Source organism: Kogia breviceps, chromosome 6, assembly GCF_026419965.1.
Source record: "Kogia breviceps isolate mKogBre1 chromosome 6, mKogBre1 haplotype 1, whole genome shotgun sequence".
Taxonomy (NCBI): domain Eukaryota; kingdom Metazoa; phylum Chordata; class Mammalia; order Artiodactyla; family Physeteridae; genus Kogia; species Kogia breviceps.
Window position 1 is genome coordinate 35,140,036 of NC_081315.1, and position 12,822 is coordinate 35,152,857.

Sequence of the window (12,822 nt, forward strand, 5' to 3'; positions counted from 1 at the left end):
GAATTATATTTATCTACCTACCCTTATAGTATAATTACTCTCTTGGGGCTTTTAAAAAAATAACTACATACATCAGCAGTTTCACAACCACCTAAGTGAGTGGTAAGATTAGTAGGCAAACTCTTAGAGAAATTATGCAGGTGACAACAGTTATTAACATACACACTGTTAAAATGTTTGCATGTTGTCATGATGGCACCGAGGGACAAAGTTTGAAGATTTCATCAACATGATGTGATTGCCTTGGCAGTTCAGAACAAAACTAAAGGAATTTATAAGGGTTGTTGCCTTAGCTGAATGATGCCTACTTTGGGGTTTTCCCTCATAAAGAACATTGTGCAGTATTTTGGGTGGACATTAAAGAATTTTTCCTTTAAGAACCACAACTAAAATTACATTCTGATAGCTGCTTTATTATGTCTATATGATAATTAGTCATCAACATTTTTTTTCTCTATTAATTTTGAGGCAGGAGATACATGGGCTCCGGCTAGGCATTTAAAACTGGCCTCCTGCTTACATTTCTTGGGGCGAGAAAAAGATGGGCTTCAGGCTGGACACTTAAAACTAGCCTCCTGTTTGCATTTCCTGAGACAGGAGACAGGTGGGCTCCACGTTAGATATTTACAACCAGCCTCCTGTTTACACTTGGAAATAGCAGTAACAACAGAAACAGGGTAAATAGCCAGGCTTTGCCTTCTGAGGACACTTTAAGATAACAGTCATGGCAGGAACAGAGAGGGGCTAAACCTCGTTTGAGTAAAGGATCAAGAGGTCATATATTTCCCGTCCTTGGGGCAAGGGAGACACACTGCCCATGCACAGAAATGCTCCTTGGGGGTCAAAAAGGAAGGGGCACCATCCCATAATATGTGATGCCAAGGGCCCCCCCATAGGTCTCTGGGCTGGAGTCCATCTTGGAAAAAGTGGCACACCCATGTTGGGAAGGGTCCTAGGGCAGGTCAGGTGTGGAAAAAGAAACCAGATAATGGACCAAAGGTAAACAAAGACCTGAAAGAACTGCCCTGTATAAATGACTTAACTGCCTCTTTACTGTGTTCCTCCTCATTAGGGAGGATGCCCACACTCTGTCTCTCTGGGTGTGCATCTCTGCTTTGCTTCTGTCTTGGCTAAACGAACTGTTTCTCTCTGTGCTCTCACACTTGTTGTTGTACTGGGTCTCTAATAATAAACTTTGTACCTATTTTTTACAGTTTTTGCATCCTCGAGAAATACATTTTTCATGGGGGGCAAGAGCCAGGGAAAATTTGCTTCTAGCCTCTGCCCCTGCTGGTCTAGCGGTTAGGATTCCTGGTTTTCATCCAGGCCACACAGGTTCAATTCCTGGGCAGGGAACTAAGATCTTGCTTCACGCCACCGCTCACTGCTGCCTCTCTGAGATCAATTTCACTTTGGTCAAATATTTCCCAGAATGAAATCAGAGGACAGGAATTTCCTGCATATGAGTAAATTCATTTTTTATGAAACAATACACATCATAGACTATTAGAATTGAGAAAGACCATAGAAATATTGATTTTACTAATGAATAAACAATTTGGTCCAGGAGATGAAGTGATTTGCACATTGTGGTGGTGTAGGGCCTGCAAATTTCCTTAAGTTATTTCTGGGCCTTTTACCTTAATTTCTAACTCAAATTAACATTATATAAGTGATCAGACAGTTCATGGAACAGTACTTGATACTACGAATAAATTGGGCTTGCTATCTCTGTTTCAAATGCTTTCTAGTTGCCTACCTTTCTGGCCGAATGGAGGATAGGACTTGGTCTAGCAGCTCACTTTAGTAGAAGTGGTGAATTTGCCTAAGTCTGAACTATAGCTTACCCAGATGGGCCCAGAACATCCTTCTACACTGGTAAGATAATACTTCTGCCTTTGCTGATTCATCATTTTTAATAGAGTACTTAAGCCTTTTTATTGTGCTGGTCTCCTAAATTCCATCTTCTTATGCTCCCAGCACTCAGGCTAAAAAAATAAACAATTTCATCACCAAAGTCTTTTAAGAAATAAAATAATTATTACTTTTTTCTTATTCTATATACTTATTGTAAACATTTGAAAAATTACATTAAAATAGAAAGAAGAAAATCAGTTGATATGGGATAATCATATTTTTTGGACGAAAAGTAAATTTAGTGTTTGTTCTTAACATCTAGATAGTAAATAAATGCTCATTACAGAAACTTCAGATAATACTGATAATCAAAATAAGTTAAAAATTTAGAACTCATGTAAAGATAGCCACTATTATATTCTTGTTTGTGTTTTGTTTTGTTTTTCTGTGTGTGTGTTAATTTGGGACTTGCTGATTTTTCAGATCTAAATAATATCAAAATAATCATTTAAAAAATACAAACACCCCAAATAAAAATCTGAGCAAGCCTAGTGCTTGTTTCCACAGCAAATATACTAAAATTGGAACCATATGGAGATTAGCATAGCCTATACCAAGGATGACACTTAAATTTGTAAAGTGTTCTTTGTTTTTCAGTTATGCAAGATAAATATTACACCTCAATAAAGGTGGGGAAAAAAAGTCCTAGCTTACATTTTTTCATAACAAGGCTGGCCTTTAATGAATTGTGACAGTGAAATAATCCTTTTTGACATGGTGCCATTGCTATAGCTATAAACATAGGTGTCATAGAAGATGTTGGCTGCGGAGTTTCCCGAGCTGCTGAGCACACACTCATCAGCTTTGTTTACGTGGGTGAGGTGCTTTTCTCTGTGCTCCACACCCTTGCCTCCTTGCAAGATGCATCTGAAGGCAGAATGCTGTCTTCCTCTTGACCTATATTTCTACTCTTGAATTGCAATAGAGTTGGGTCACCAGGAATTTTGTCTTCTTCCTTGCCATCTGAGATTTAAATAAGAAGGAACCTCTCCTTGGGATTATGAGGATGTTAACAAAGGCCTCCAGATGGAAAGCATTTGGCCTTGACATCATGTAGAAAAGAGAGGAGTAGGTGGAGAGACAATAATTCTAGAATTGAGGAGTTTTAAAAAGAGGAGGAGGCTTCCCTGGTGGCACAGTGGTTGAGAGTCCGCCTGCCGATGCAGGGGACACAGGTTCGTGTCCCGGTCCGGGAAGATCCCACATGCTGCGGAGCGGCTGGGCCTGTGAGCCATGGCCGCTGGGCCTGCGCGTCCGGAGCCTGTGCTCCGCAACGGGAGAGGCCACAACAGTGAGAGGCCCGCGTACCGCAAAAAAAAAAAAAAAAAAAAAAAAAAAAGAGTAGGAAGGATTTCCTCTCCACCTTCTATTATTCAACCAACAACAACCAACAACCTATGAACATATGCACGGTTTTTAGAATGAGGAACTTAATACCAGAAATGCAAAACTATAGGCCAGCTATGAGCTCCAAGGTTTAGGGAATCTATTTGCTAACCCTCTTTGCCTAAATATCATTTATAGAAGTAAGGGGAAAGTATTTCCTTTTAAGAAAAGCAACCCTGGCAAGATAACAACTTTTCTATAGGAATCGGTCAATTCTATTTTTCTGTTTCTGATTGTCTCTGATTCTTTCTTTTTTTAATTTTTAAATTTTATTTTATTTTATTTATTTTTTTATACAGCAGGTTCCGATTCTTAAACAACATCTTTTTTTAAAACTCTCCAATGGTAGTCTGGTTTAAGCAGGTTTCACTGTCTCCATTGAAAATGAAGTATTGCTTAAGTGGAAAATCATGCCTTGTTTGGAGTACTTAAATGGTTTTAAGCTAAGGCTTTCCAACCCTCTACTAACCCCACCCCCGTGAGAGATATTAATATAGAAAAGTCTGCCAGTCTGGTTTGCAATATTTATAGAAACTCCAACTGAGTGCTTGTTTACAAGGAAAGACATCTGCTTATTTTTTGTATTTGCATTTTCTATGCTACCTTTTAGCATAAGATCTTATATATATCATTTTTCAGTAATAAAACAATAAATACTTATTGAACTAAGAAGTCTAATCAAGGGAAAACTTAATTTTGAGAGTTAGAGGCAGAAAAAAAATGTTACAAATCTTACTGATTATTTCATCCTTAGTCTGAACATTGGCCATAATTTAGTTGAAATATATGCATTTATATAACCAGTATTTTAAAATGTTATAGAAAGATCCCCCAAATGTCTCAGCTTTCTCTTCTAGGAAGACTGTATACAAGCATTATAGAAAGTATATATTCCTTTTCACCTTGTAATATTTATCCTTCTGCAATGTGAGGGGAAAACTTTTAGATAGTAGGCTGATCTAAGAAAAGTGATTTATTCTTTTGGCAAATATTTCTAATGCATAATTTACTTTGACATACCTCTCTGGATACAAGTCTCTGTTGTGTGATGTAAATGAATATTTTCAAAGCACTTTTCAGAAGAAATAGCAAAATATATGTACCCATAGCACTTTTCTTAAGGCAAACTCTCTAGTTGCATACATGCTGTGCTAGGCAAGTTTCCTATAATGGCACATGCCACATGTCAGGATTTTTGCCAAGGTCAGTTTCTACATATCATTCTGCATTTGTCATGCCTAATGTGAGCTTGTGTATACACAGGTGGATGTGTCAGGACCATTTGGCAATTAATCCATTAAAAACATTGCTATACTGCTTTTCAAAAAAAAGGGAGGCAAGGCATAAATTATTAATGCATATCCCTTTCCAGAGGAAATAAAAGAGATATCTTAAATTATTTTAAAATCCAGGTAAGGATGTAAATTGACAAATAAATAGTGGAGAACAGATGAGAGAGTTTTCAGATAAGGAAGATTTGAATTCCTTATTTCTTTTCTTTGGACAAGATTTATTAACTATTTGTCTGGTTCCTCGCTGTGGTTGATTTGAGAGCAGAGTACATCTTGCCTTTGACTATTAATGCTTTCCAGTCATCCTACTCCTTTTTTAGTAGATTGAAAGTATCCTGGGATGGTTTTTTGGCTCATCTATTTCTTGGTTGTCATCACCCTCATTTAATTTTACCTGTTGTTATTACCTCGTAATGCCTGTGCCTCAGGCAGCAACCCTCACTTCAGCTGCCAAGGTCAGCAGACTACAGTTTGCCAAAGAGGGTGGCTCTTCTAGGCCCATACACCAAGTGTATCTAAGGGCCCAGCTGGGCTCTGGTGATAACTGATAACTTCAAATTTATCTTGTTTCTTCAGTTTTTCCAGTATATATATATATTTTTGCATACTCTCTAAAGTTATACATGATAATTGGAAAAATTTGAGAAGATAAAAACAAAACAAGAAAACTAGAATGTATATCAATTAGTTAAAAAAAAAACAGACTGTAAAGAAAATGAAAACAGAAAGGAATCATTTCAAAATTCCATTGGATTAGTGTTTTTTTCTCCTCGTCCTCTTCCTCTTTCTTTTTCTCACTTCCTCCTCCTCCTTATATTTCTTCTTTTCCTTCCTTTAAGTAATTTCTAAGATATCCAAGGGCAATGCTATGCAGTTACAAAATATTCTACTCCTGACTAAGAAGAATATACATTCTCTCTCTCTCTCTCTCTCCCTCTCTCTCTGTCTCTGTCTCTGTCTCTCTGTCTGTCTCTCTCTCAATAGATAGATCTGTATATCCACATGGTAGCATGCAAGTTTTTAAGATACATGTATAACATATTTTAGATTGAATTCCAGCACAGACCATAGTGTTAGGTTCCTGCATTAGGAATACTTGTAGGAATAAATATTTGTTGCATGAATAAATGAATGAACCAATAGCTTACTGTGTGCCAGGTTCAGTGTCATTATTTTAATGGATAATCTCATTGAGTTCCAACAGTGAAAAGGATGGGAAATGTAGCCTGTTAAAGAGACACTTGTTGACCTCATGGTGAGACCCAGCTCATAGATTCTACAGACCAAGGAGAGACTGTGAGACCTGAATCCCAACCAGTGCCTACTGTATGGTAGTAGGCATAAGCTTGGATTTTGTAGAATAGGACTGATCAAAAATTCTCAATTTAATTCTGCATTCTATATACTTAATGTTTGAGATCTGTTACATTGTATTGGTGGTACAAATGCTTGTCCAATATTTCAGATATGCCCTATGAGTGCCAGGAAAGGAGTGAAGGTAGTGAATATTTCATTTGTCAATATTCCAAGAAACTATTGATTTAGGGAAATTTGTGAAAGAGCTCATAGTGTCCAGTCTTACAGTAGACGAATGAAGTACATATCTCTGAGTATAGCTAAAGTTCAAGTCCCTCAGTTAAATCAGCAATGCTTTCAGAGATAAGTAAAATTTCTCCCTTCATTAATTGACATTTATGTGCCTATTAAATATGGTTATGCATTGCACATTCTTTGAACTTTTTAACCATCAAATTAAAACTTAATGTGATCCAATTAAAGAATAAAATGTAACCCTATCTCTTCAGTATATAGGGACATTAGGGGATGACAAAGAAACAATGTTATGTTATATCCTTATTATAGGACACATAGAACAAAGATGGAAGACTGCAGACAATGTTATCATTTGCATTGTTTCACCATCATAATATGCTGTGACTGTGTTTTGACTTCCTGATACTGTGTGCCTACTTCTTTGGAAAACATAGTCCTAGCACTGTCGAAGTCAATGAATGTCGAGCCACTACTGTAGGTATTCTTTCTCTCAGAACTTTAGATAAATTTAAAATTCTTTTGTGTTCCCAATATCTGATCATCTTTTGGTTTCCCTTTCCCCTGCCATTGTATTGGAAAATAATCCTTCCTGAAGTGAGTAATACAAGGAAGATGATACAGAAATATCCCATAAACAATAAAGTGTGTGAGGAGGACAGTCAATACTAGCAGATTAACTTGGAATAAACACATCAGTGGATTGAGCTAAAATTGGGAAACCACAATTTGGTATTAATGATGGCAACCAGGAGCAAATGACTGAATTACAAAGCAGGAAAGATTAGACAGAGAAAGGAATGGAATACAAATGATGGCAGTCAGTGAGAAGGTGGCCAGGGTAAAATGAATTATGAACAGGAAAGAAATATTTTAAGATTGACACCATAGATCTTGAACTACAGCCAGAAATATATTGACATCTGTGAACACTGTGGGTCTAGGGCTAAGAATAAAGGCATAGATGGTCTGGCAGACCCACTCTGATTTCTAGCTCTGGGATTGTTTTAGTTCCACTCAATGCCCCATCCTCCTTAAAGTCCTTTGCATCCTACTATCTTTCCCCGCTAAAAGCCCATAGTTTCTAGGACACTGCCTTCCAGAAACTGGGGTCTTGCCTTCAGAGTTAAGGTTCCCACTGGTAAGAGCTCACTGAGGTAGTCACATTGCTGCCTGGATCTCTGCATATGGCCTACTGACAGACTGCCTACCTGCCATGCCTTGGCCATCTTCTGTTACATTTTTCTCACCTGGGATTTGATTGTTTTCTTGCCACCATTCTTTCCAGGTAGTATGTTCTACTTTGCTTCTCTGAGCAGACCCTTGTGTAATGCTGGCTCTGCTCCTACTTGCCTTTTGTTGGAGCTGGTGCTGGACCTGTGTTTTGGACTATCCCAATGGTAAACAAACCGTGGTCCTCATTCATTCATTCATTCATCAGACATCACTTATCCTCCTACTATGTGTTCAGCATTGTGCTAGGTACTTGAGATATAATGACCGAAATAACCATGGATGAACACAGCAACTTTCACATACTACTGATGGGAATGTAAATTGATAAACTACATTGGGGAGCAATTTGACACTATTTTGTAAAGTTGCACATGGACACTTTCTATAGCCAGCTATTTCCTCTCTCTGTTTACACTTACAAAAGCACTTGTTTCTCTGCATATGCTGCACTTTCATTTACAATATACTTATAGATTACACAAAATTTATAATCAGTAGACATTTTGTATAGGTACTTTTCATAATTATAAAATGAATTAAAACCTAGTCACATCAATAGAATGAATTTGTTAAAAATAACCCAACACACAGAAGCCTTGTTATCCTTTGCTTGTTCTTTTCTGACACGTTGTAGTCTGTACGACATTGCACAGCTTGAGTTCACAATGACTCTTTAGTGACTTTCCATCAGAACTAAAATACTACTTCTCCTTGGATAATGATGCTCAGCTGGAGCTTCACCTCTTGTGTTTAAGCAGTTCCTTCCAAATAGAAGGTACTCACCCCACTTCCACATTACATCCAATCCAGATAGTTCACCTCCTGTTAAAATTCTCAGTCTTGAACTGCAGGGCAGCAGATCCTTCCAAATGCAAATACAAACATACAGACTTGTACATTGTCAATTTTTTAACATACAGAATTCTCTTCTTTATTGGCTGCGCCATGCAGCATGCAGGCTCTTCCCAGATGAGGGATCAGATCCATGCCCCCGGAATTGGGAGCATGGAGTCCTAACCACTGGACTGCCAGGGAAGTCCCAGAATTCTCTTCTATACAGTTCTACTACACATGTGTGCAAAATATTCATACAGATTAAACATTCACGCAACAGAGGAAAGTATAAGTTTTAAGATGTGTTCTCTGTGAGAAGGTGTGACCCATATCTGAATCGGTGATGCCCTGTAGCCATTAATTTTGTTACTATTTTTATTTTTTTCCTTATATACTGACTCCAAAGGAAAACTGCTTGATTTCTGTTCTTTTTAAAGCCAAAGCCTGGCAACATGCCTTCTCAAGAAGTTAAGACTGGGACTTCCCTGGTGGTGCAGTGGTTAAGAATCCGCCTGCCAATGGAGGGGACATGGGTTTGAGCCCTGGTCTGGGAAGATCCCACATGCCACAGAGCAACTAAGCCCGTGTGCCACAACTACTGAGCCTGCACTCTAGAGCCCGCGAGCCACAACTACTGAGCCCGTGTGCCACAACCACTGAAGCCCGTGCGCCTAGAGGCCGTGCTCTGCAGCAAGAGAAGCCACCGCAATGAGAAGCCTGCGTACCGCAACTAGAGAAAGCCCGCGTGCAGCAACAAAAACCCAACCTAACAATAAATAAATAAATAAATAAATATTTAAAAAAAAAAAAAAAAAAAAGACGTTAAGACTGAGTGAAAAACAAGTGAGAAAATGGTTGTAGGTAAATGTGAAGGGGTGACTGTGAGATGACCTCCCCTCTCCTTCCCCAACTTGTGCAGCTTCATCAGCTTGTCACTACAAACTGAGGTTACCTTTTCTTTTTGTGTCTGGATGATTACGGGAAAAGACTGTCTATCCACTTGCCACATATTAGCACCCACTTATCTACCACACTGTTTGGAGAGTGTCCAGGATCCTGCTTTGCATGTGACCAGGAGCTTTGCTGCAGTCTGGTCCTCCTCTGCAGCCTTCCCATCCTGCTGGCCAAGGGGATGTTTGTTACCTTTGCTGCTAGTGAAGTTGATCAGACTGCCACTCTGCCTCTAACTGCCCAGCTCCTAGAAGGGGACACTGTTCTTGTAATTCTCCATAAGATGGTTGAGACCCTGCTAGGACCTCTGCAAGGCTTGGGTGGCATAGCAGTTGTGAACTCAAATGTCAACAGAGGTCTGGCTGGTAATGGAAAGGTGTGAAGGCTGTGTGGTGTAAGAAGAGTGGCCATGACATTTGGCTGCAATATCAGGAATAATATGGGCGAGAATGTTGGTGAACTGGCTAGTACACGCCTGATTTAAAGGGAGAAGCTGCTGTTTAGAGCCAACTGATTGTTGACTGGTGGGAACAAAGACTTAGTTTTGCCAGATCTGATTTTGCAAGAAAAGTCTGAAAGTCATATTTTTAAATGAAACTTTATTTTTCAACACTGGTACCTGATTCTTTTTTTTGTTTTTTTAAATGACACTGCCATGGCCAAATCAAACTTTTTTATGGGTTCCAATGGGACTGTGGGCCACTAGTTTATAATCATTTACTAACAGCTGCCATCATAAGTAGCTACTCTTAGAACCCAAAGCCCAACTATACTTCCAAGTCCCTGCATTGCAACCATCAGACTTCCACGTGGCATGTGTCAACACACACACATATATACACAAACAGTGCCTGTGAGTGAGAATTCCGTTCTTAACATAGGATAATCTGCATCCTTTACACTAATGGGGTCTGGTTCCACCAACTACTCGAAACAGTCATGGTGTTTGCTGAACTCCATCTCAAATAATACTTTATGTGAAAGGGCTGCATTATAGTTCAGATGTCAGTGCACAAAATTCAATACAGTTTGCTTCCTTTGCTTTCCTTTGCCTTCAAGGTGAGGCAAAGGAAAGTTGCAACTGCACATATAATATGATTTCATTACCCGCCTGAGTGGGAACAAATTCATTAAAAAAAAAAAATTATTTATTTATTTGGCTATGCCGGGTCTTAGTTGTGGCACACAGGATCTTCACCGTGGCTTGCGGGATCTTTTAGTCGCAGTGTGTGGAATCTTTAGTTGCAGCATGCGAACGCGATCGAACCCAGGCCCCCTGAACTGGGAGCACAGTCTTAGCCACTGAACCACCAGGGAAGTCCCCAGGAACAAATTCTTAAACAAAAATTATAAACACAACTTCTAAGACCAAAATAATAATATTCTGGTAGAGGATAGGCTGAATCTAGATTTAAGAGAAACTATCTTCAGCTCTGTGGAAGCGGTCTTGCTAGTAAACCAAATTTATATTTTTATACAATTTAATATTTATATTTATATACACTTAAGCCCAGTGTCAGACCACTGATGGGGGCTGCTTCCCCACATTCAGGACTCTCCTCAAGAATAATGGAAAGCTACTTGTGTACAAGTGTAAAAGGGCCCACCCAGTTTCCACATCAGAATGTGGAAAAGCTGCATGCCACTTTCTAATTGGAAGTTTCTCCTGCTTCAAAATTTAAAGTTCACTCTTCATTAGATAGTTCCAGAACCTTGATTGAAGGCAAAACAAAAGTAGAGAAAGAACAAGTCAGCCACAGAAGCAGAAACAAGTAGAGTCCCAAAGTTGACCTCCCATAGTAAAAAACCGCATAATGCTAAGGAGAAGGTAAGAGGCCACCTCTAGTTTTCGGATAAGCCAGCTATAGACATCCATTGTAGGGAAGAAACATTGGGTACATTGGAACTACATAACTAATGTCTTTTGCTCTGATTTCATGCTCACTAGAGAATATTCTGATACTTTGGTTTTCCCAGTAGATTTGCCTCCCAGAAGAGAATGTGCTAGTCAGGCCAAACTGAAAAATATGTCTCACTTAACTAGATTGACAATATTTCTCATTGTAAATTAACAAACAAGTGTTCTGGTTAAATAGTTTAGTTACACAACTATATTATATAACTATATGTATAAATATATTGGGAGTGTTTTATGTATGTTACATACTCAAATATTTGATTATTTTATTTTATTTTTTTTGGTGCTAGGCGGGCCTCTCACTGTTGTGGCCTCTCCCGTTGCGGAGCACAGGCTCCGGACGCGCAGGCTCAGTGGCCATGGCTCACGGGCCCAGCTGCTCCGCGGCATGTGGGATCTTCCCGGACTGGGGCACGAACCCGTGTCCCCTGCATCGGCAGGCGGATTCTCAACCACTGCACCACCAGGGAAGCCCCGATAATTTGATTTTAAATAGGCATTCACAGATGGCAACATGGGTAAATTAAAATATCATCTTGTGTATTTATTTTAAACTTTTCTTTATTTATGGACTTGAAAAATGAAATTTTATTTCTATTTCTCAAATTATTTTTCAAGGATAAATAAATTCACATTTCTCTTAACAGTAGAATTTTCACTGCTGTTAAGAGGGAGGAATCAGAGAAAATTCACATTTATTGACAGCCTAGTATTGTCTGGCTCCTTAAATATATTATGTCATTAAACATATAATGTCATTTATTCTGCATAATAACCCTGGTGTAAAAAAGGTATTCTTCTCATTTTATACAAACAGGTTTAGGCATGTTTAGTAAAACTTGCCCTGGGTCACACAACTAATAAATTGCAAGGTTAACATTTAAATTTAAAGAAATTAAGGATCCCTTTATTTCTTCTGATTTATTATTGACACATTATAGCCTAAAACTCTAAAAGAACATATAATCTCATGTGTTTTACTAAAAGTTTCAATCTGTCCTAACCAAGGTTTAAGTGGTATTTGAATGAGCCAGATTGGGAGAGGCGGAGACTCAAGTCTGGCAGACATGTGAGGTTGCAGGTTGGGCTTTACAGACAGGAGATTCAGGCCAGAGACATTAGCCTTCATGTAAAGTTAAAACTTAGATCATTGTTTGTAAGTTGGTGGGGAGGCACAGGGGAATGGGTAAAAATCAGCATATGAGCCAAAAGAACAAACTGAGTGTAGCTCCCAAAGAATCAATTTAGTTGCAAAGGAACAAATATATACAAACATACGTAGTAGGCAATTGGCAGGAGCCTTAACAGTATGATCAGCTATATATTATATCTGAAATATATAAACTTATTTACATATTTAATGTTAAACTGAACTCATACAGAATTGGAAAACAAGACCATCAAGTTCTCAATTACTGTTTTCTCTGAAAATGGCTTTGTTTACCTGTTAATTGGACCAGGTATAGAATTTCAGGTTCAAAGTTTTTTTCACTCAGTGTTTTGTTCTGTTGTGTCATTGCAAGCAGTATGCTGATGAAATCTGTTTTTATTATCCTGTAAGGAATCTGTCTTTTCTCTCTAGTAGCCTCAAGACTTTCCTCTTTAACTTGATATATAAGATTGCATCATCTAGTCTTTGTGTTTCTAATTTTGTGTGGCACTCGGGGCCCTTTTGAAGTCTCCTGTCTCTGCAAAGTTTTGGAGAATGCTAGGTTGTTACCTCTTGAAATATTTCTT

General features: G+C 38.6%; 1 pseudogene; it reads left to right on the top strand.

Moving 5' to 3' along the window:
* The first annotated feature begins 2,412 nt into the window (after window positions 1–2,412).
* On the top strand, window positions 2,413–2,511 carry LOC131759010 (U6 spliceosomal RNA; annotated as a pseudogene).
* Window positions 2,512–12,822: the final 10,311 nt, after the last annotated feature.